General features: G+C 41.7%; 1 protein-coding gene across 1 annotated transcript in view; it reads right to left on the bottom strand.

Moving 5' to 3' along the window:
* LOC122792709 (cubilin-like) overlaps nucleotides 1-24,236 on the bottom strand; it is a 3,134,001-nt gene that overhangs the window by 2,728,351 nt on the left and 381,414 nt on the right. The gene's annotated exons all lie outside the window — the stretch shown is intronic.

The following is a 24,236-nucleotide window of genomic DNA, read 5'->3' as shown; positions in this document are numbered from 1 at the left end:
TAGCTGAAAATCCTAAGTGGAAAAGGTTAGGAGATGAAATAACACTATGCATACTTAAAAAAAAATAGAATAAAAAGTATTAATAGGGGGGAAATGTTAGAAAAATATGTATTTAAATATATGTGAAATGCTAGTTTAGAAGCAAGGTAGTTTATAATGCATTTTATTCTATTAATCATATAACAGAAGGGATAAATTCATGTGTAAATGCAAGTAGCTTCTGAAACTGCAGTGTGCTTTGACCCTGACCCTGGCAGCTGCCAGCTCAGCAAGCTTAATGTTTATGCTTTTCATAAGTGATTATCTGCTGGGTCAGGAAATTAAATGTGTAAATCTTCCGCTCCTTCCTGATGAGATAACTAGTCCTTGTAAATAATGAAATCTTCTCTTCCTACATGAAGTAACTTGTCCTTGTGAGATAAAAACACAGCTGGTAAAGAAAGTGAAACAGTGAACAAATATGTATGTTAAAGACTGAATCTGCTATTGTATTCGAACTGATATGAAACCTTGAATAAGTAACTTTATAGAAGGACATTATGACTGACCAGCTGGATAGCAAGGCCATATTGTATCTAGAGGAAAGGTTTTTTAAAACATACTGCATCAGCAGATTAAAAGAGTAGAGGCTTGTAAGCTAAAGTGATGTAGATGCCCCGTGACATATCACATCAGTAAGGTGGGCATAGCTTAAATGTTAAATCTATATAAAATTGTGTGCTTCCTGTTTCATGTCAGACAAAATTCTGTACTTGTATGTTTTTTTGCCTCCTGGTGTACACTAGTAAACTTTTGAATCTGAACCTCCTGTGTATTGAATTATTAATTTTATTTAACATCTAATAAATGCAAACAGTACTCCCCTTTATTTGAGTAATTGGGAAAAAATACCAGTAGATTGATTGCCTGATTGATATTCTTTTCTGACACCAACTTTGGCAAAAAGGAATGGTTTGTTCTCAGTGAAACTCTGTCTTTGTGGAATATCAAATAAGGTGGTTTGCAAGATAAAGCCTGAATTTCAGAAATCCGTCTGGCAGATGTTATTTTTACCAAAAGTATAGTTTTCCAAACAAGAATTTCAAGTTGTATTCAGCAGCAGGCTCAGAGGGAATGAAGCATTGCTTGTACTACTGTTTAAATCTCAAGATGTATATGGATCCTTATATGGGGGTTTTAACATCAAGGTCCCTTTTAAAAATGCTTTGCAACAGCTATGAGAAATGAAAGAACATTCTTTGAACCCATTACGAAAATTTGAAATAGATGCTAGTTGAACCTTTATGGTAGAGGAAGAGGCCCCTGCTTAAAACAGTAACGCTAAGAATTCTAAGACTTAATCGATAGGTACAGAGGAGGGATCAATGTTATTCTCACAATCCCAGAAGAAAAATCTCTTACATTTACTATTGTAGAGTTTTCTGGTGGAAGGCTTGTGGGAGGCCAAAAGAATCCTATGAACTGGGGAAGAAAGTTTATTACACCTGTCAATTAATGGAACTGGAGAAGCCAAGCCGTGAGCTTGAGGTTTTGAAGGTTTGGATGAACTAATCCATCTGGATAGGATGGGAGATCCGGATCTGGGTCCAGAGACCATGTTCATTGCATCAGATAAGGTCAGAGAAAGGGGAACCAAATCTGTCAAGGCTAGAAGGGAGTAATGAGGATTACTTTGCTCTTCAACCTGATTGCTTTCTTTAGAAATTGAGGAGTTGATGGGAAGGGGGGAAAGCATACAAAAGACTGGAGGGCCAATTGTGCAGGAGAGCATCTCTCTGGGACTACGTGAGGGCAAAGTAGCTGCTGCACTTGGTGTTTAGGGGTGATACAAAATGGTCACAATAAGGCTGGTCCCAGCGATGAAAAATATTTTTCACCACCCTGGGATTGAGAGATCACTCATGAAGCAGAAGAATGCATCTGCTCAGTTTTTCTGCTATCACATTGGATATCCCCTGTCTGGAATATGCGCTGCTATCAGAAAGCTCACCCACTGCCAGACTCTGACTGCTTCTCGACAAAGAGGGTAAGACTTAGTTCATTCTTGTTTGCTGATGTACCAAACTACTGACATAGTGTCCATCTGAATCTCAATCGTTCCTAGAGGGAGAGTAGTTTGAAAGTCCTGCAATGCTAAAAGCACTTCCCTCAGCTCTAGAACACTGATATGCATGCTGGCATCCATGGGGAAACAAGTGCCTTGGACCGTCTTGCCCAGATAATGCCCCCCCTCACCCAATATGGGAGGCATCTGTTGTCACTATGAATTGGAGCTGATACGGGACAAAAGGTTGGTCCAGGAGAATTTCCTTTGACTGGATCCACCAAGCTAGGTCTTCCTTGCAATGATTAGTAATCAAAATGTGGTGTGATGTTGGTTGATACAGAATGGACCACTGGGGGGATGCTAAAATCCATTACAATATTCTCATGTGATATCTCGCCAGGGGAACTAATGTGATGGTCGCTGCCATCGAGCCAAAAACTTGCAGATGGGTACTGATCTGCTTCTGATAATTTTTTCCACTTGTTTTTTTTTAATCTTTGCAATCTCATTTAATATAGCAATGCTATGCAAGCATTGGTATTTACTACTGCTCTCATGAATTCTATATTTTGCAGTGAAGTTACATGTGATTTTTGATAATTTACGATAATCCCCAGTTGGAGCAGGTCTGAAGAATGTAGTCTCTTGCTTGTTCTAGAAGATGCCTTGTAGAAGCGGTAATGAGTCAGCCATCTAAGTACAGAAACACCCAGAATCCTTGTAGTCTTAAGTGAGCTACTAGTACTGCAATGCATTTGGTGAACACTCTGGAGGCTGTGGTGAGACCAAAGGGCAGGACTCTGAACTGGTAATGACTGACTCCCAGCCAAAAGTGTAGAAATCTCCTGGAGCAATTGTCCATTCTGATGTGGTAATACGCATCCTGGAGATCTATAGAGCACATCCAATCATTTTTTCTTAGAAACAGGAAAATAGACTGAACCGTGACCATCCAGAATTTTGTTAGTCGAAACGATTTGTGCAAAACACTTAGATCTAAAATTGGTCTCCAGTCCCCTGCCTTTTTTGGCACTAAAAAGAATCTTGAGTAAAATCTGGATTCTATCTGGTCTGGTGGGACCTTCTGGATGACTCTTTTTTCTGATTTTGTGGGCCACCTCTGCCGTGTGGACTGCATCTTCCATTAAAGCTCCCTCCTCTGCCTCTAGGAGAGCCACTACTATACCTGTCTTGAAAAGACCCCTGGAACTTTCTGAACCACATTTTCTGTTCCTCAAAAAGGATCTTTGAGGAGTAGAAAAATGTATGCCCATTGCAAAAAGAGTCTTTCCATCCTTTTCACACATGGACAACATTTCTCGAACATTAGGGCCAAAAAGGGACAATCCATCAAAGGGAGCATTGACAAATGAAGACTTGAATGGTTCCACAAATTCGCACAAGTGCATCAAGGTGTTTCTTCTTATGGCTAAGCCAAATCCCACTGCTCTAGTCATCCCTTTAGCTGCACGTTCTTTGAGCCTCATGGACAAATTAGAAATGGACTCTAGGGTGGCCAGCTGAGAAGCAACCTTGCCTTGGACTTCATCAGGTACATCTCCTGTCAGGGTATCTGATAACTCCTTAATCAGATCCCTCTGCACTCTGGTGAAGTGTACCATAAAGTCCGAAGACCACAATGCAAAGGTCTTTGAAGCATAAACCCACTTTTTACACCTATCCATCACCCAAGACACTCTATTGGGTGGATGGATAATGGAACTTTCCTCTGCTAGTTCCTTTTTTGTGACCACTGCTACCGCCATGGCATCTAACGATAATCCCTTTACCAGAACTGATGGTCCTCTGGTGCAATTAAACTTTTGTCTGGCCTCTTTGGGATAGGTACTATGGTGTCAGAACCTTCCACACCTGCTGCGAGATCAACTTAATGATTTCATCAGCAGGCGGAGTAACGTAAGAGGAAGATGGTCAAGTGCCATCATACAGCCACCTCTCTGTTTAAGGATGTCTCCAAAGGAAGAGTGAATGTGGGAAACCCTCCTCTTTATCAAAACTAGTGTCCTTTGTGATGGATTCCTCCAGGCAATCTAAGTGGTTCCTGTTACACTTCCTCTTCTGAGGAATCTCCTCCTTCGGGAGATCTGGAGAGGAATCAGAAGAGCACAATATCTGAAGAGGTGTCTCCTGAGGCTTTGGCGCTCACTGTCCAGGTGTCGATATTGGAGGAATTTCTGGAACAGAGGAAGGATCAGGGAACTGCTCAAACAGTGAAGGAGCCAACTGGATGCCCACAGTGGACAGGGCCCTCTCCATGGCCTGGAAGGCTGCCCCCTTCCAAAGAGGAAATGGTGACTGGAACTAAGAAACACTGCTTCAGAACCATGGTCACTCCCTGCTCCAAATAGGCTGCTCCTGAAGCCAAAGCCAGGATAGAACTAACGAGTGATGAAGTCCCAAGGTGCAGAGACAGCTTTGAAAACACCATAGTGGAGTCCCATCTCTCAGAACCGACAGCATAACCATGACCCCAAGAGTTCTCCAGATTCGACAGAACTGAAGAACTCAGGGTAGAAATTGGTACAGGAGATCTAGATCTTGTCAGAACCAAAACAGTTAGTGCCAGGAAAATCATAGCCAGAATCCCCAAGGTCTCAGAGGAGGTTAGAGGAGGAAGAGAAGGAGGGGGTCACAGAAGGAAGTATTCTGGCACCCAAAAGGGCTGGAACCAAGGGCACACCTGCCAGTCCCCTTGCCACAAGGAGCTGATCCACCAACCTCAGCACATCCATTTATGTCAGCCTCTTGGTGGAATGAATTGACTGGGTAGAGGGTGATTTAGGTCTTTCCAAAATGGGGGCTGGGTAACTGACCAGCAAAGGGATCTATGGATGGGGAGTATCTGGTCCTAGGTCTATCCAAGAAAGAAAATTCCATGCATTCAGTTGGAACCGAAGATATTGGTGCCAAAATAGAAGACGGCGCCCAGGCTGTTGGCTCCATGGACTGATCTAATATCTGTGCTGATAACTTCCACACCAATGGAGGAGACACTTTTGGTGCCAAAATCAGCACCAAAATATCCTTTGTAGAAACTGTTGGTTGTGCAGTGGCAGAGGGAACCAATGTTCTATGTTTTTTGATTGTCAGTGCCTAGGGAGAAGCTGGCACCAATTGACTCCTCTTTTTTGGTTTGTCTAATTTTGAAGATGAGGTTGATGAGGAAGGGGAAAAAGCATCTGTTTTGCTTCTGCCAGAAAAAAAACAGATAAGGCATCCTCAAAGGAGGAGTTTATCACCCCCTTTAAAAGCAATTTATTCTTCTTTTCTACCACAGCCCAGTGACTAAAGGCATGACAGATTGAACAATCCTCTTGCAAATGCACTGGGTGCAGGCAATAGACACAAAGAGAGTGCTCATCGGAACTGGGCACCTTAAAACCACACTCCTGACATTTTTTAAAAATGGAGGTGCCTTTACCTTTGTTAGCCATAATCCAAACAACTAAAAGACACACAGAGCCAAATTAAATCAATAAGAAGAAGAAAGAGAGAAAAAGGCTATCAACAACGGTAGAAGAGAGTACCAAAGGTACAGAAAGCTACCAGCAGTGATGGTAAACAAACTACAGTGAGTGTAGGAGAAAGAAACAAAAGATACTACTTTATTTTTGGATGAAGAAAAGGGGAAAGAAATAACGACTACCAACAATGGTAGTGCAAAATACACTGAAGTGTATAAGGGAAGAACGAAGAGGAGACGTAAAGGTTATCATAGAAAAATGGGTAGGTAGTAGAAGGAAAAATCAAAAAACTATACAAAAAAGGAAATAAACTTAAAACTATCCACAAATGTGAAATGCAGCAAAAAAAATGAAACTTAGTTTGGGAGCAAGTTGGCAACGCATCTGTCACAGGAAACTACAAACAAGATCTGAGGTAATTGGGAGAGGAGCATTCTGGGTAGGACTTAAGTTTGAGAGTTTTTGGTCCTCACAGACTGTAGTAACAGCTGAGTCAGTTACGATATTCGGAACTGAACCCAAGGTCAAGGAATAAATAAAGATTGACAATATCAGATCAATAGGATAGATGGTGTCAGCTGGAACTGCTACTAAGGAACAGCATGGAGTCAGTTTTATTGCTTTACGTGTTTACATTTGGAAGAGGGAGCAGTATTTTATCTGGACATCTAGACTATGTTAGCTGAAATTCTGTTGGAACAGTTATAAGATCACTGATGATGCACAGCAGAGTAAAAATATACACATATTGAATCAGGTTCTTACAATATATGTCCACTTTGAAAAGTAGTGAGCCCAGCACTGGATCCAGTGGCATTGCCATCAGGAGATGGTAAGGCGTTGGCAGGGAGCCCACTCATTTGATAAACTGAGCCCTATCACTGAAATAGCTCACAGACTTGAAATGGAACTTGGGATATAGCCCAGATCTGCTAATTTACAAAGCAGAGTAGTATTACTGGCTATAGCACATACCTTGAGAAGTACAAAAATGTTGCAGCTATGGAATTACCTTTAGCAATGTAGAAACATATCTGTTCTACTAAACTGAAAGGGCAATGCTGGCACCATGCTCTGGCCAAAAAACAACAACAGTGCTCCCAGAAGGCAAATGCACTCTAAGTAACTTAATATTTGCTCATATATAATTTTTCCAGACAATTAAGATATCCTTGAAAGAACATTATTTCAGTGTGGCAGTGAAGCCTCGTTAATATAAAGGTAGACCATAGGTCTCACTCTATTTGAAAGGCATGGTGTCTTCTCAGATGCCTGTTCTGAAAAGGTTTGTAAAAGGCAGTGACAGACTGCTATGAACAAGTATAAGAATAATGGATATATTCTATCTGGAGAAGGAACATTGTGCATTTTAGCAGCATCAGGAGTTCATAACTTGATAACTGACTAGCTGCAGACAGAAAGTAGACAGCAGTAAAAAAGCAAAGAGATTCATGTGTCAGTTAGAAAGATTTACTTGGAGATGAGTTTTGAAAATCATAGCAATGACCTCCACACTAGCATTGAGAGATGGTGCCAGGCTACACGTCTTGCCAGATAAAGGCAGTTTATTAACGGCATTCTTTTCATGAAAATCATAGCAATTAACTCCACACTAGCACTGAGAGATGGTGCCAGGCTACACGTCTTGCCAGATAAAGGCAGTTTATTAACGACATTCTTTTCATTACTTTTGGGTAGGTGACTGATTAGGAATGAATCAGTCATGTTTGGATTTCATAAGCAGCAGGTTAATTCTTTTTTCACTATTCTGTCTTTCTGTAGTATGTTTGCAGTCTGTCTTTGAAGCAAAGATTATACAGGGAATCAACTAGAAGCATATTTATTTTTTATTTGATTACTTACTTAATTACTTATTTATTTATGTTGCATAAATATTTATTTGCAGGAGCCGGACTTGACACAATGGCTCATTTTCTATTATGACCTTACTACATGTTGCAGAAATACATCCAGCAGAGCAAAGCAACTGAAGTAAAAAAATTATTTAATTAAATAATAAAGATTAGTAATGGTATATAACTCAGGAGAGTGCATACGTGTTGCAAATGAATAATAAAACAAATAATACTGTAGCTCAATTATATTGTGCATAACTCAATAAAACTCCCTCAAGACAAGGAGGTGCTGTAACTCACTGATTACTAGTCCCCCTCATTCTGCCATCCTAGACATCCATGGGACAGTTATGTGCTTTATCCTGCAGATCTTTAATGGGATAATTTTGTCAACAATATTTAGTGCTGTTAAAGAAAAGCACTATTCTGCTGCATCAGTGAAAATACACTGAATATCCAGCTAATATCAGTCAGTGCTTGAAGGACTGTAAAACTGGCTATTCTTCCATTTTTCACAAACTAGAGATAGCAGGAGGTTTCCATACATTCCTGCATTCAAATGACTGCTAAATAGTCAGCTGGGAAACCTCTGACTCATCATCATCAACCCGCTTTTCCCCACTGCTGAAATCTTTCTTGATTCAATGCCACTGTCCTACCTCCTCTGATAGTCATACATGACTGTCATAGGTCTTTCTCTCGCAATCCATCCATTTCTTCAATGCATTACCTTGTTTACTCTTGCCTTCTTCCTGTCTCTTCCAAATCTCTTCACCAGATTGTCTTTTGATTTCGTGCACATGTGCCCAAATCATTGTAACCTATTCATTTTGACCTTCTTTGCAACTGGGAGCCACTTTTGCATTTGCTCAGATGTCCAAATTTCTTCATCTATCCCACATTGTGCATCAGATCACCATCACAGATACTTCAGCTCCATCACCTCAAGCTTCCTCAGCTATTCTGCCTTTACTGTCCAGGTTTCTGTACCACTTAGTAGTACTGATCGCGCCACTGTTTTATACACCATACTTTGCAGCTTCTTTGGCTCCGTTCTGTCACACACTACCCCTGAAACACTGTGCCAGTTAGCTGCAGCCCCTCTGATTCGAACTTTGACCTCCTCATTCAGATGTCCCTTCTCCTAAACCACCCCTCTCGGATATTTGAAGCTGTTCTATTACTTTCCCTTCTATCTCAATATTCAGCTTCTTCCGATTTCCCACATTTGCTGCCATGACTTCTGTCTTGTCTACACTCAGTGATGTGTGTCTTCAGTTTTGCATTCCATTCCCTTAGCATTTGCTAAAGCTTTTTATTTATTTATTTATTTATTTGTGTATTTATTTATTTATGTATTTATTTGTTTTTGTTTACTGGGGAAGTCCAACTGGGTAATATCCATTTTCAGCAGAGGCCGGGGAGAAAAATCTCCATTTGCTTACAATGTACTATACTAAGTTCCAGTTAAACAGAGCAGTTACATTTCTGTCTACATTTACACAAACAGTAGTTACATTTATACATTCTAAGATTTTACAGAGGTGAAAGTTACTAAAGAAAAATCCCACATACACCACATTGGATTGTACAGACAGCAGTTATGTATAAAAATTGTTTGGTCATTTCAGTGAGAGGCTGGGTATACTCTGTTTAAGGAGACTATTTGGAGAGTATCATACAGTGAACACAAACTCTCAACCTAGAGATCAGCATGTGCAGGACCAAGATTGGTTAAGATGTTGTTTAAGCAGTGGTTTAAAAGTACTGAGCTTGTTGGAGAGTTTTATTTGTGTGGGGATACTATTCCAGAGTTTAGCGAGTAAAGCGAGTCTCCTGCAACATTATTTGACATATCTGTAAGTAATAAGAATTTGTTACATGAGCGGAGGTCGCTTGCTGGACAGTAGGTCAGTAATAAGTTATGTAGTGCAGGGCATTTTTCTAAATGATGAACATGTCTGTGTGCTGTAGTTAGTTGTGAACAGGTTAGGTAGTTGTGTAGTGCAAGCCAGTTTAATTGATCTAAACTATGACAATGGTGGGTCCTATGAGGGAGATTGGTGGCAAATTTTGCTACTTTATTGTAGCAGGAGGCAAGTTTCTTTCTTTGACTATTGTTTAAGTTTATTAGGATAGGAGAAGCGTATAAGAGAGTTGGAAATAAGAAAGTAGTGGCTAGAGTTTTTCTTGCAGTATCTGTAAGGAATCCATTGATCCTTGAACATGTGGGAGAAATAGACAAAAAAGAAGTTATGTACTCACCATAACATTCCATGTGAGTTGTTTATCTCACCTTTATTCTCACTGATGGGTTCGGAGCCGATCCTCGGCTCCGATACGGCCGTTAGCAAAGCTCAATGTTTACCAGTAGCTCGAGACCAAGCCGCTTATCCCATGATGCACTGCTGAAATTACCTCAGATCATGTTTGCTGTGTGTATATATAACCCTGTAAGGGGTGCACTCCCCAAGAAAGAAGAAGAAGTATTGAATAACCAGGATGATACTAGCCTCTAGGTCAACTGTCAGCCAGGAGAAGGATGGCGGGAGGGACGTGAGAATAAAGGCAAGATATACAACTCACATAGAACGTTATGGTGAGTACATAACTTCTTTATGTGAAGTTGCTAAATCTCACCATTTATTCTCACTGATGGGTAGCGTCCCTAGCACCCGCAATCCTGGTTGGCTCATGGGAGTACATTTTTCAGGACAGTAGAACCAAAAGAAGACCTGTCCCTGGAAGCCTTATCCATTTTGTAATGAGTGATAAAAGTATGAGGCTTAGACCAAGTGGCTGCAGCACAAATGTTATCAAGGGGCAATTTGGCTTGAAAAGCAGAAGACGTAGAAACGGCTCTGGTTGAATGAGCCTTTACATTGTGTGGCAAAGGTATGTTAGCAGTTGCATGAACAAATGAGATACAATCCGATAACCATTTTGAAAGGGTTGTTTTAGCCACTGGTCTACCTTTTCTGGCCTCTGAAAAGGATACAAAAAGCTGATCTGATTTCCTAATATCCTTAGTTCTACCAAGATAAAATCTGAGCCATCTGTGCACATCAAGTTTGTGTAGCATGTATTCTTATTTGTTAGAATGGTTGGGAAAAAAGACTGGCAACTCAATGACCTAATTGATATTAGACTCAGAACAGACTTTAGGCAAAAAGGAGGGTTTTTTTCTGAGAGATACTCTATCAGCATGGAAAATCATATAAGGAGGTCTGATAGATAATGCTTGAAGTTCTGACACTCTGCAGGCAGAAGTAATGGCCACTTGAAAAATAGTTTTCCCAGGACAAAAATTTGAGATCACAAGATGATGCTGGTTCGAAGGGGGGAAGAATTATTTGAGATAGCATAACATTCAAATTCCAAGGAGAATAAGGGGTTTTGACAAGAGGCCTCATGAAAAACACCTTTGAGAAAAAACTTAGATAACTTATGGGCCATAATATTTAACCAATCCAATCCAAGGTAGAAATTAGATATGGCAGCTAACTAAACCCAGACTGTGGCAGCTGCTGCTCCTTCCTTAAAAATCATTGTCAAAAACTCTAAAATGGATGACAAAGGAGCTTGGAAAGGGTACATTTTTTTGTATGCTGGCCCAGATGGAGAACCTTTTCCACTTACTGCGATATAGTTTTCTGGTGGATGGTTTATGAGAAGACAGTAGAATTTGTTTTGTGTCATCTGAGAGGGAATGAAGCCTGGCTATTTGGGGAAGTGGATCAGCCAAGCAGTCAGCTTTAGAGACTGCAGTGAAGGATGGAGGTCCCCTGACGGGTGTGTCAGGAGGTCTGGAACTGGGTCCAGGATCCATGGATCTTCCAGCAGATGATGGTGAAGAAAAGGGAACCAAATCTGTCGATGCCAATGGGGGGCTATAAGGATAACAGTCCTTCCCAGCGACTTTGCTTTCTGTAAAAACCTGGGTATCAATGGAATTGGAGGGAATGCATATAGGAGACCCGGAGGCCAATCGTGTACAAGTGCGTCTGTTGGGGGATGTCCTGGAGGTGGTATCAGGGCAAAGTAGTGTCTGCATTTGGTATTGATGTGACTGGCAAAGAGGTCACAGCAAGGCTGGCCCCATTTGCAGAAAATCATGTCCGCAACATGTTGGTTGAGAGACCACTCATGAGGCAACAAGATTGCCCTGCTCAGCTTGTCCGCTATCAATTTGGATTTCCCCGGGATGTGCATTGCTAACAGAAAATGCTGGGATGACACAGCCCATTGCCATACCCTGAGGGCTTCTTGACAAAGGGGGTAAGACTTGGTTCTGCCCTGTTTGTTCAAGTACCAGATCACTGACATGTTGTCTGTCTGAATTGCAATTGTCCCTAGAGGAAGAGAGTCCTGAAAGTACTGCAACGCCAGAAGTACTGCTCTCAACTCCTGAACATTGATATGCAGATGTAACTCTTAATCCGTCCATGTGCCTTGGGCAGTTTTTCCCTGAAAATGCCAAAAGGCACAAAGGGATGTCCTATTGTGACATGAAGAGACATCAACCACCACTGAAGGTCCCTCTTGCAAGAGTTTGTGATGAGAATCATATGGTTCATTGGCAATTTCTAGTAAGACCATTGAGCGAACAGAAGCCACTGAAGAATTCGCATATGCATCCTTTCAAGTGGAATAGCTAGAATTGCTGCCACCATCAAACCTAGTACCTTCAAGACCTCTGCAGCTGTAGCTCTGTTCTTTGACATCAATGAGTTGATGTGTTGGCAAAGAAGTGAGACCCTTTCGACTGGAAGACGTAGAGTGGTGGTAGAAGTATCTAACTCTGCTGCTATAAAAATGGTATGCTGCAATTGCGACAAGGCAGACTTTTCAAAGTTGACTGCAATACCTAAGTGGTTGCAGAGTGTCAAAGTAGATTCTGTTGCCTGAATCAATTGATGCCTGGTGGTGACGGTAAGGAGCCAATCGTCTAGGTATGAAAACACCTGGAATCCTAGACGCTTCAGGTGAGCCATGACCACTGCCATGCATTTGGTGAACATTCTGGGGGCTGCAGTGAGACCAAAGGGCAGGGCTCGAAACTGGTAGTGATTGGCTCCCAGACGGAAATGCAGGTGATCTCTGGAGTGTCTGTCCATCTTTATGTGGTAGTACGCATCCTTGAGATCAATGGAGCACATCCAATCACCTTTCCCTAAAAAGGGAAGAATGGCCTGAAGCATGACCATTCGGAACTTCTCTTTTTTTACAAATTGTTTGAGTCTGCTGAGGTCCAAGATGGGTCTCCAGTCCCCTGTTTTCTTTGGAACCAAAAAGAACCTTGAGTAAGTTAAGAATCCTGCTTGGTCTGCTGGGACTGGCTGGATGACTCTTTTTTTCTAGCAACTTGTGGACCTCTATAGTTGCTTGTCCCCTGTGACTGGGTGGAACATCCAAGATTCTTTTGACAGGAGTGGGAGGGGAAGAGAACGGTATAAAATACCCTCTAGAAATGATGCTTTGTACCCAGGTATTGGATGTTATGCTTAGCCAGGCTTCTGGGTACAAAGATAAGTGACCCCCGACTGCCTCCAGAGCCAGACAGCCAGGTCTCCTTTCAGGAGCGTTGGTAGGGCTGACCAAAGAACTGGCCTCTGTCACCCTGCTGTTGCAGACCCCCCCCCCTGCAGTGCAGGCAGCATCTTCCATTATAACCCCCTCCTCTGCCTCTAGAGGGGGTTTCGCCATGTGAGTCCTGAAAGGCTCCCTGGGATTTTTGGAACCACATCTGTGTGGAGTGCGGGGAATGCCTTCTGTGTGGAGTATGCATGTCCTCCCCGCGGTTGGGTGGGTATTCAAAAGACATGCGTAAATGGGCGTGCCTTCGTTAAAGGTTGGACGGTGAGCTGGCACCTTGGCATTCGTGAAAATCTACTGTGAATTATTAGCGAACCAGAGTTCCACTGTGGCAACCCCTAACCAGGAAAAGCCGAAAGACCAACAACAACAACAACAACATCTTTCTGCCCTTAGGACCCTTGGGATAGGGCCAAGTAGGGGTAGAAAAATGGACTCTGATGGCAGATAGAGTCTTTCCCTTCCTGCTCACACCTGGTTAGAGTTTCCTTTACCTTGGGCCCAAACAGGGATGAGCCATCAAATGGAGTGTTGATAAAGGAAGAGTTGACAGGCTCCACAAAGGAACAGAGACGCATCCAGGCTTGTCTACGCAGAGTAATGCCTGAACTAGCAGCCCAACTTGAACCATCAGATGCGTAAGATGAGACACATGGACGAGTTCACAATCGAGTTTAGGGTAGACAGCTGGGTGGTAATTTTGTCAGCAACCCTGCAGCTACCGTACCCTGGAGAGTTATCTCCTAGCTCCTTCAGGAGATCTCTTTGTAGTCTGGTAAAATGGGTTAAATAGTTCAGTGATCGAAGGGAAAAAGTCACTGAACTAAACATGCGTTTCCCATATCTATCCATGATCCTGCAATCTCTGTTAGGAGGATGGATAGATGAGGACATCTCAGATGTTTCCTTTTTGGTGGCTGCCGCCACCACCATGGCATCAACTAGCACTCCGTTAGTCAAAAAAGCTTTGTCCATGGGGGCAGAGATGAACCTATTTGGCTTCCGAGGGATAGGTTCCATGGCCTCCGGAGACTCCCACGCCTTACGAGAGATCAGCTCCATGAGCTCATTGTAAGGTGCAGACACCCAAGAGGTGGAAGGTTGAAACCTGAAAGCCTTCAAGAGCACTGACTCATCCTCAGTAGGGCTTTTGGACTGCCAACCACTCCTCTGATTAAGGATCTCTAATATCTCCACAAAGGAGATATCCTCAGAGGGGAATCGAGGGGACCCTTCTGATTCATCCAAGTCAGTCTCAGATATCAAAGACTCCTGTGGGGAGTCCAAGTGCCTCCTCTTGCACAGTCTCTTCCTGGGTACCTCCTCAGTGAGGGCTACTGGGGAGGTCTCAGAAGAGCAGGGGGTGCCCTGTGGGGCTACTTGAGGCTCAGGGTCTCCACGCTTGGGTTGACCGGTAGAAGCAGGAGCAGACACAGGCGCTTTAGGGGAGGAGGAAGCCAGACCTGATGCTGATGATGTCTTTGGAGACAGGACTTTCTTCATGGCATTGAACGCACCATGACTCCAATGAGAAGGGGTAGACGGATCCAGAGGGACTGTCCGATCCTCTCGCACCAAGTCCATGGGCTTCAAGCCCGAGGTAGGAGCCGAGCTCATCCAAGCTGAAGCCCCAAGAGGAAGAGTCAGCACCGACAAATCAGTATGAATATCCTCTCCGGACCCAAGAGGAGAGTGTCAGCTCCTAGATTCCCCAGACGGTGCCAAGGACGTCCGAGTAGATGGAACCGATAACACCAGAGCAGGTCTCGGCTCCACAGGCTCAACAACCATCAGGTCAGCCTTCTCCGGCTCTGAAAGTCCAGTACAGCTTGGAGGAGGAGCAGTCAAATCTGGGGTAATGGTCTTCGGTTCCGACGGAGGCATCGGAGCTGATAACAATTTGGCAAGGCCTAGTGCCCGTAAAAGCTTCTGCACCAACTGGTCCATATCCAGATCTGAGAGACTGACAGAAGACTTTGAGGAGTGCACAGTGGGTGCTGATTGAAGCAGAGGAGATGAGGGAATCTCAGAAACCAGCTCCAAAGCTGTGAGCTGGCTCTGAACGGAAGGGACACTCAGTTCCGAAGGCAGTGGAACCGATGACCCTACACCCTCTATTTTTTTATCCTTTTGAGATAACTTGGAGTCACCTGAAGATTTGGATGACTTAGAGGATTTTCTAGCACCATTCTGGTCACCCAGTGCTTCTGAGAAGGGGTGCTGAAGTAAACCCCTATCCACCAATTTCCTCCTCCTCTCTAAAAGTACCCTGGAAGAGAAGGAGTGACAGATGCTACAAGAGTCTTGGAGGTGTAATGCCCCCAGACAATAGACACACTGAACGTGCCCGTCTGTGATTGACATTTTTTGTCCACAATCCGGACATTTTTTGAAGCCTGATTTAGGATTTTGCTTCTCTTTCTATTCAGACATCCTTTTAAATTTAGACAAATTTAAACAAATAGCAGAAACACACTCTAAGCAACTATTGGCTACTGAAATAACTACTAACTAAGAATTTAGTTAAATACAAGGCCAACACTACTAGGCCATCTGCTAACTAGAAACACTTCTATATAAAAAACAAAGCCAATACAGGGCACTTAGCCAAGGATCGGCTCAGAACCCATCAGTGAGAATAAACAGCAAGATTTAACAACTTCACATTGAAGGTTCATAGGTTCATACTAGGCTATCTGCCCTAGGGCATTTATAAGCCTAGCCGGAGTGTGTTTGGCTTTTGCCACCCATTTTAAATTAATTTTGCTATGCCCTTTTTCAAGGTTAGTATACTGTGCCTCTGTCTAACAGTGACACAGAAGTGATACCCGGGGTAAACCTACGATCTCCCATCCACTCATCAAGATTCCTCTTGAAGAGAGTCAATGAGGGACTCTGCCTAACCTGGACTGGGATTTTATTCCAGAGTGAAGGGAGCCTCTGGGTTATGAATCTGTCCCTCCAGCATGTCCTATTTATTTCAGTGCTGAGGTTCAAGTCTCTCGAGCTCGATGGGATTTGGATTTTCTGAGGTGCAGTATGTCCATTAATTCCGGGTTGGACATGGCTTTATAAGTCAGGCACAGATTGCCTATGAGCAGGTGGTATGCCACTGAGTAGAGTTAGAGTTTCTTTAACCGGGCAGCATATGGCATCTGTCTGAGACCTTTGATCCTCTTGGTGAGGTACTTTTGGGGTCTTTCCAGTTGCTGCAGGTGTCTGGTAAGGTACATCCCAAAAGGGGCATTGTACTCAATTATGGGCCTGATGAAGGATGAGTAAAGAGGCACGATGACCTCCCCTGATCTAGATGTGAATCCCTTCATGATTAGGTGGGCTATATAAAATGTTTTTCTACCCACTTTTGTAAATCAGAATTGAAAACAGCAGCACATCTTGTTGCTGGTTGTGGTATAATAATGACAGAAGGACTCTATACTGAAAGGCAAAATAATGTGGCAAGACTGTTGCATTGGGGATTGCGCAAACATTATAATATTGAAGTAGCTGAAAAACATTGGAAAAATTAGCACAGAGCATTATAGAAAATGATGACGTTTACCAACTGTTCAAAAAATAGATGCGAGAAAACCAGATATAGTAGTCTATGAAAAGAAGACAAAAGTAGCATTCATCATTGAAATTAGAAAATAGTGCCTTATGTACAGAAATACACAAAGTCACAAAATATCAGGATTTGCAGGCAGAAACTAAGGCAATGTGGAAGAAAGATACCCAGACAATTCCAGTAGTAGTGGAAGCAACAGGTCTTATAAAGAAAAGAATTTACAATCATACTTAGATATGTTACCAATACATATAACTCCGTATGAATTGCAGGAGTCATTACTGGGCAAATTGCGGGTGCTACGAAGAGCACTTCTGGCTAACCTCAAAGACTGAAACAATACTAATTTCATGAACTTGAATCATATTTTAAATTAGGAATGGGGTCCATTCCCATCATGACATTAGAAACCCAAAAGACTTGGAGAAATTAAAAAAGATAGAAGCCTAGTTTCTAGTGAGTAGATTTAGTGCTGTGCAGTATATGCTGGTCATATTTGAGATTATCACCTATTATAATGCCAAAAAATTTACTGTGATTTATAGTTTCAATGACAGCATTATTTGGTGACTTTATGGTAAAAAATTGCTTTTGATTTTGGAGAAGTAAAATAATTTACAGTATACAAAGTTCAAATACCAAAGCAACCAATGTGTCAAACCAGTGTTAAAAATTAGCTCCACACTTTAACCACATTAAACAGCCATAAAATAAAATTTCATAGCAATTTAAATTATTTTTTCTTGTCAGAGAGAGAGAGTAAAATCTCAACAGTACATTCAAATAACTTTATTTCTGGTAAAATCATGATCCAATGTTAAAAACACACAGAACAGAGTCATACATATAGTGAATAATATATAAATGCTGAAAACAAATACAAATGAAAAATCCAGATGAAAATGAAGCAGAGTAACAACAGTAAAGACAGGGTGATGAATTTGCTTCTTCTGACTACATGTGACAACCCAAGTGTCTAACAGTACACATACAGACTGCACGTATAAGAGAAATATTGAAAATTTCTGCAGAAACAGTAAAAACAAGTATCTGCCAAAGACAGAAGCCAAATAAATACTGCTACAAGCAAAATTTTCAGAGGAATTACTATAAACACTGACAGAAATAAAATATTAAAATAAATATATTTTTAAATAAACATAAATATGGAAAGAATAATAAATCTAATAATAAAATGAGAGGAAGTGGGTCCCCAGAAGGAGCTTATCTGAGTACTAGTAAGACAGAATGGCAGAAAAAGACTGAACACTCACTTCTTGAGGTAACTGAAGGCTTCCTTCTCAGGAATTGCTCAGCCAATCAACTGTCACAGGAACAGACAGCGAGGGGAGACTGCGCATTTGAAACTTGGCTGATACTGGGTTACCCTGGAAGATAACCCAAAATGTCACTGAGGCAGTGGGAATGATGACATCATATGCAAACTCCACACAGTCATTGGCAAGAGTTCATGAGTGAACTTTGTGGCTTGTACATGGGAGGCAAAGACCTTATCCATTATGACAATTGGGAAACCTATCACAATCCTTGCATAAATGTTATTTGGTAAGGAACACAAGGCCTCATCTATTTTGTTCTTGCATCAGTGTCTGTATTAGTGGGATTTGAAATGACTTGAATAAGTCCACAATGATTGATGGCGTCATCAGCATAAATGATAGGGCTGGAGAAAAAATACATATTGAGAGTCCCCCTTTATAATTAATTCTTCACTAATCCTGAAGGTCAGCAGACATATCATATCACCTATAAATTGTTAGGAATAATTTGGGACACTTTGTGAGATGTATAAGCTGATCACATTTGCACAAGTTGTCATGAATAGGTGGGTACTTACTAGGCATGCAGTTCAGGAGACCATTAAGGAGCCTAGCCAAAATTCTCAACTGCCCCAAAGCACTGTCTGGGTAACTGACTTGCTCAAGGTCACACAGTACCCAAATGAAGGTGGAAAATTTAAAATTCTGTACCTTTGGAACAGGAAGGAACATTAACAAGTAAGAACTTTAGTCCACCATAGGTTCATAGGTAGGTACTAGGCTATTGGCCCTAGGGCCTATACAAGCCTAGCCAAAAAGGTACCCTGGCTTTTGCCACCCAAGAAAATTATTTTCCTGTGCCCCTGTTAAGCAGAACCACAGAAGTAATCCTCGGGGTGAATTTCCTATTACCCATCCAATCATCAAGATTTTTCTTGAAGAGTGCTAAGGAGGAGCTCTGTTTGACATAGATAGGTAGTCTGTTCCAGAGTATGGGAAGTCACTGGGACAGGAATCTATCCCTCCAGCACGTTCTGTTTATTGTGGTGACAAGGTTTAAGTCCCTAGAGCATGTAGGTCGGAGGGATTGGTCTTTCTTTAAGTGGAGCATGTCCATCAGCTCTGGGTTTGACATAGCTTTGTATGTTAGGCAGAGATTACCTCTGAGTAGGCGATATGCGATGGAGTAAAGCTGGAGTTTTTTGAGTCGGTCTGCATAAGGCATCTGTTTGAGGCCAGTAATCCTCTTTGTGAGGTATTTTTGTGACCTTTCCAGTTGTTGTAGATGTCTTGTGAGGTACATACCAAAAGGGGCGTTGTACTCTATAATGGATCTAATGAGTGATGAGTAGAGGGGAGCAATGACTTCTTTTTTTCTGGATGAGAAACCTTTTGTGATGAGATGTGCCACATAGAAGGATTTCCTGACCACTGTGGCAATGTGATTATCAAAGAAGAGACTACTGTCCACCTGTGTCCCAAGGTCTCTTATCACACTTTCTGTGTTAAGTAGACTGCCGCCTATGTGGTAGTTCATGGGTACAGAGTTTTTACCAAAGAGGATGACAATGCACTTTTTGGCATTGAGCTTGAGACCATGGCTTTGACACCAGGCATCTGTCTCAGTGAGGCCCTTTTGTAGGATGTCCACATTGTTAGGAGTTTCAATTATGGCTCCTAGTTTGCAGTCATCTGTGAATTTAGCTAGCCAAAGACCTTCTGTGTTAGCCTGTACTTCAGAGAAGTAGATACCAAACAGGAGAGGACCCATGACTGAATCCTGTGGTACTCCACTTGTCACTGGTCTGAGGTCTGATTTGGAGTCTGCTACTTTCACAGTGTGGGTTCTGTCCATAAGCCAGTTGGCAACCCATCTTGTAACATAGGGATTTATACCTAGTTTAGTGAGTTTATCTATAATTCCAGAGTGGGGGATGGTGATGAACACCTTGGTGAGATCTAGATAAGCTGTGTGAACCACCTTACCCTCATCTATGGCTTTGGTGACTGCTTCAAAGAAGTCTATAAGGTTTAGGAGACATTATCTGGCTTTTACAAACCCAAACTGTGTGGGGTCCAGAGTTTGGAGATCTCCAATGTCTTTGTTTATGAGTTCCATGATGATACTTCCATGGCCTTGCAGACCAGGCTCATCAGGCTAATTGGCACCAAACTAACTTCTTTCGGCTTTTTCCCGGTTAGGGGTCACCACAGCAGATCATCTGTCTGCTCATGATTGGCAGTGGAGGTTTATGGTGTTGAGTTGCCAGCCCGGTGCCCAATCTTCCACAGAAGGCACACACACTCACTCCTAGGGCCAATTTAGAGTATCCAATCCATTTACAGCATGTCTTTGGGATGTGGGAGGAAACCGGAACACCCAGAGGAAATCCACATGACCACAGGGAGGACATGCAGACTACGCAAAGAAGGCACCCCAGCCGAGGATCGAACCAGAGAACCTCATGCTGTGAGGCAGCAACGCTAACCACTGCACCACCGCGGTCAGCCTAGTCGATCAAACTAACTGCCAGAGAAAAAGATTCAAACCCTTATACCCTCGCACCTCACACAGAGAATATTAGTTAACTGCACTACCACAAGAATGTTGCAAAAAGCTTGGAGAAATCAGTGCAAACAGCAGTTAATTATGTCTCTGAGCAACGGCAAGGTGCTTCCAGAATTTCTGATTAGCCTAAAGTAGTGACAGCATTTTGGTTTTCTCTCCTCACAATGAATATGGCTCATTAGCTACACTTCTGTAATGAAAAAACATCTGATATATTTATAGGACAAATAGCATGATGTCGCCATCCTGATTAGAACCGCACATCATTAGAAAAAGAAGATGATGGTCAGTGAGCTGTGTCTAAATGACATCTGAAGGGTCATTAAAATATAACCAGATGTAGTCAAGCTTGGTAGCATAACAAAATTATTCAGTTATAGTGGAGAGGAGTACTGGGATTGTGGACTATTGTAAGAGGGTTGTTATCAGTTCTACAGCAAGGCTGTAGCCAGGCATACCCTTTTTACTCTAAAGAGTACAATTTTTTCTGAACATGTTAGAAACTTTGGGGCTTTATCAAGCCATATTATGTCTATAACCATCTAGATTAATGCCTCAAAATGCGTATAAAGCTTGCTTATAGAGTGGGACTGCAAATCTAAAAACAATACCTCTAACAATTTTTGACTGAGCAGTTAAAAATGTTAAACACATGAAGTTTGGGGGTGGGGTAGGGCAACAGCTCGAGTGACGTGACCATTTTTTTAAATGCCTATTAGATTGATGGGAGGGCAGCAATAAGCTTCTGTGAGTACAACATGGAATTCACTGGCTATACCCCTGTTCTACAGTATCTGCTGGAGTATCACTTTGAGTTTGATATGTGTAAAATAGTGAAAGCAGATGCAGACAATATGCAGACTGTTAATTTTTCCTGGCAATTCTCAGGATTGAAGTCACTAAATAATGACATGCATTCGAGTTTCAGACTTCAGATTCTTCAGAAAATGTATAGTAAAACAAATCCTGTTACTCTAGCAAATGTCTAAGTTTATAAGAGCAATATTTAAAATATGTCCCTATTTGTACCCCCATTTTGTCAAGCTTTGTCCAGATTTTTTTCCATTAAGAGGTTGAGAGGTATGTCATGGTAGGAGTAAGTGTGTGGTTGCTGCATCTTTCCTAATTTAAATAATCCATTAACCTGAGTGATTTGTAGAAAGTGCAGTGAGGGATTCCTCATTTGTTAGTACAGGAATAATGCAGGTACCTATATAATAAGGATAACCAGATTAGCGGTTAGCTTTGGAGGGCCACATACCACACCAAAGGTGCAATTGATTCTATTGTGTGGTGACAACATCCCAGCTTAAAGTGACAGTTTTGACTCCCCTGACCACACTAAATTAGACAGCATATACTGAGCACTTTGGTTCAGTCATTCTTTTATAACTATATAAATATGGTGGAGAGTAGGAGACAGAAGTGGTATGAAGCCTGTTGAGCTACCTGCTTCAGCAATTGCATTCAGGTTGCAGTCAGGACCCTAGTTTACAAAATTGTTTTAAGTAGAGGTAAGAGACCCTTATTTCATGCATGAGTTGCTTTTCCTCCAGTACTTAGATTTAATAAGACAGCACAATCATCTCTTCAGCATAGTTATGCTTGCTTTTCAAGCATTGTAGTATACAACTGCCTGATGTAGCACATAAAAATGGTTGCAGAGTGTACACAGAAGTGGGGCTTTAGAAGGTAATGAAAGAGGAAACATAGAGTACAACTCCAATTATTTCAGCAGTTTTTAAGATCCAGGAAATGCATTAAGAATACTATCTTAGAAGCTGAAGCAGAAGGAGACCACGCATATGAGGGGAGTTATTTGTACAGGACAGGAAGTGAAAGGCAGAAAGTGTAGGGGAAGGAATCAGCAATAGAATATGGATATAGTAAAAAAGAATGACTAAGAATGCAGCAGGAAAAAATGGCTTCACATTAGAACTGTGAGACCTAAAGTTGAAGAAGTAGATACACTTAATGGTCGTGCATTATTTCTTTTTTGTAGTTACAATATCTCTTTTATATCCTGACAATATCAACAAAACCCCAAGGTAAACACAGGACCACAGAATAGTATATTCTAAATATACATACAATACTGTGGTGATTGTATAAGGAACAGGGTAACATAAAACTTTTAGTACACGTACTGGACAAGCAAAGCTGCAACTGCTAAAGTATTTCCAGTATAGCCTACCTGTTATATAAGTATAGAAATGCAAAATGGGGGGGGGGGTGCCAGATGACCATGACTACAACTAGGAGGTGCACAGACGTATGGTATACAGAGAAAGCATGAAAAGAAAGTACAAAGAATACATTAGAGCTTGATCTGAGTCAATATGACTGCCAGTTACTACTACTGAAGCTGATAAAGTTACCTCTGATATGCTTATGCTATAAACATCAGAAAAACTATAGCGCTTAGCATTGGGAAAATAGCATTCTGCAGTTATGACAGCCTTACCTTTTACACTATTTTGCAATTACTGGAGGAAAAGCAATTCATGCATTTTGTAGCTGCTTTACACTGCATATTGGTATATATGAGATACTCATAACTTTCACAGGCTACACAGTGCAGCATTATGTCATCAGAGTAGATATACATTTAACAGCATTCTCTCTCTGAAAAAAAATAAACAGTGAAGGCTTTTTCCCCAAAGTAGTACAGTCCCTGGAATGAATAAGTACTTTTTAATGGTACCTAAACCTGACAGCTTATTCTGAGTAGAAGTAAAGTATTGCTATCTGCTACTTGATCGCAGTATTTGAGGACTGAGAATTGTGTCCACATTTTATCATAAGCTGAATATGCTCAGTGTGGACTCCAACAAGGCTATGTTTCATCTCAAGTCATGCTTATAATTTCAAAGAACAGGATATCAAGATACAGCCAGTGTTTGGACAACATCTAGTGTGGGGACATCAGGGTTGCATCCTTGTTGTTTGTAGATGATGTTGTCCTCTTAGCCACAAGTGACTTTGCTCTCTAGTATTCAGTGAAGTGGCTTGTTGCTGACTGTGAAGCTGTTCAAATGAAAATCCATACCTCCTATACCTTTCAACTGTATTTGATTTTTCAGGGACATCTCTGATTTTGGCTCAAAATGTTGCCCTATCTTTCTTAAAATCTGATTTTTTTAGGAAACATGGCAGATTACTGTCAGAAAATAATGGCATTTTTTAAAGTTAAATTTGTTTTAATTCAAATTTACTTATTATGTCAAGCTGCAAGCCAGCAGCACCGATATTTAAATAGTATCCTTGATATGGACCCTTTGCCCTGGTTATTTTTGAAATTTTCCCAGACTCTGGAGATAGCAGGTTGGAACTATGCTTCCAAATAAAAGGGTAGGGTTCTTTCCCAGAAAAGAGTGGAATATTCTTTGCAGGTGGGGTTGCAGGTGGCTATGCTGAGTGGCAAATCCCCTGATATCTTTGTATATGACCATAGGTAGTGGGGATTAAGAGACTGACCAGCAGTTGGGTGTAGCCACAGCAGTACTATAGGTGTTGTACTGGGCTGTGATGGAAAAGCAAGACATGAGTCATAGGACAAAAGCAGCAATTTACTAGTCATGACCAAACCACCAGAAATGAGGTTTCGTCAAAGGGTAATTGGCCTCATTCTCCATGGTAAAAATAACACGCTCACCAATATGGAAGTATCGCAGAATACTGCTACCACTCTTCCAAGATGACAGAGTCAGTTGAGGTGGTGTGGGAACCTTGTGAAGAAGTCCTTTAAAAGGTAAACTAGGCATGTCCCACTGGGAGGAGTCACTGAGCAGACTCCAGGACATATGGAGTGACTATATCACTTAGCTTGCCTAAGA

This window comes from Protopterus annectens, chromosome 2.part0 (genome assembly GCF_019279795.1).
Source record: "Protopterus annectens isolate FY-2018-M chromosome 2.part0, PAN1.0, whole genome shotgun sequence".
Taxonomy (NCBI): domain Eukaryota; kingdom Metazoa; phylum Chordata; order Ceratodontiformes; family Protopteridae; genus Protopterus; species Protopterus annectens.
Note: the sequence above shows the minus strand (reverse complement) of the source record. Positions and strands in the feature narration are given on the sequence as shown.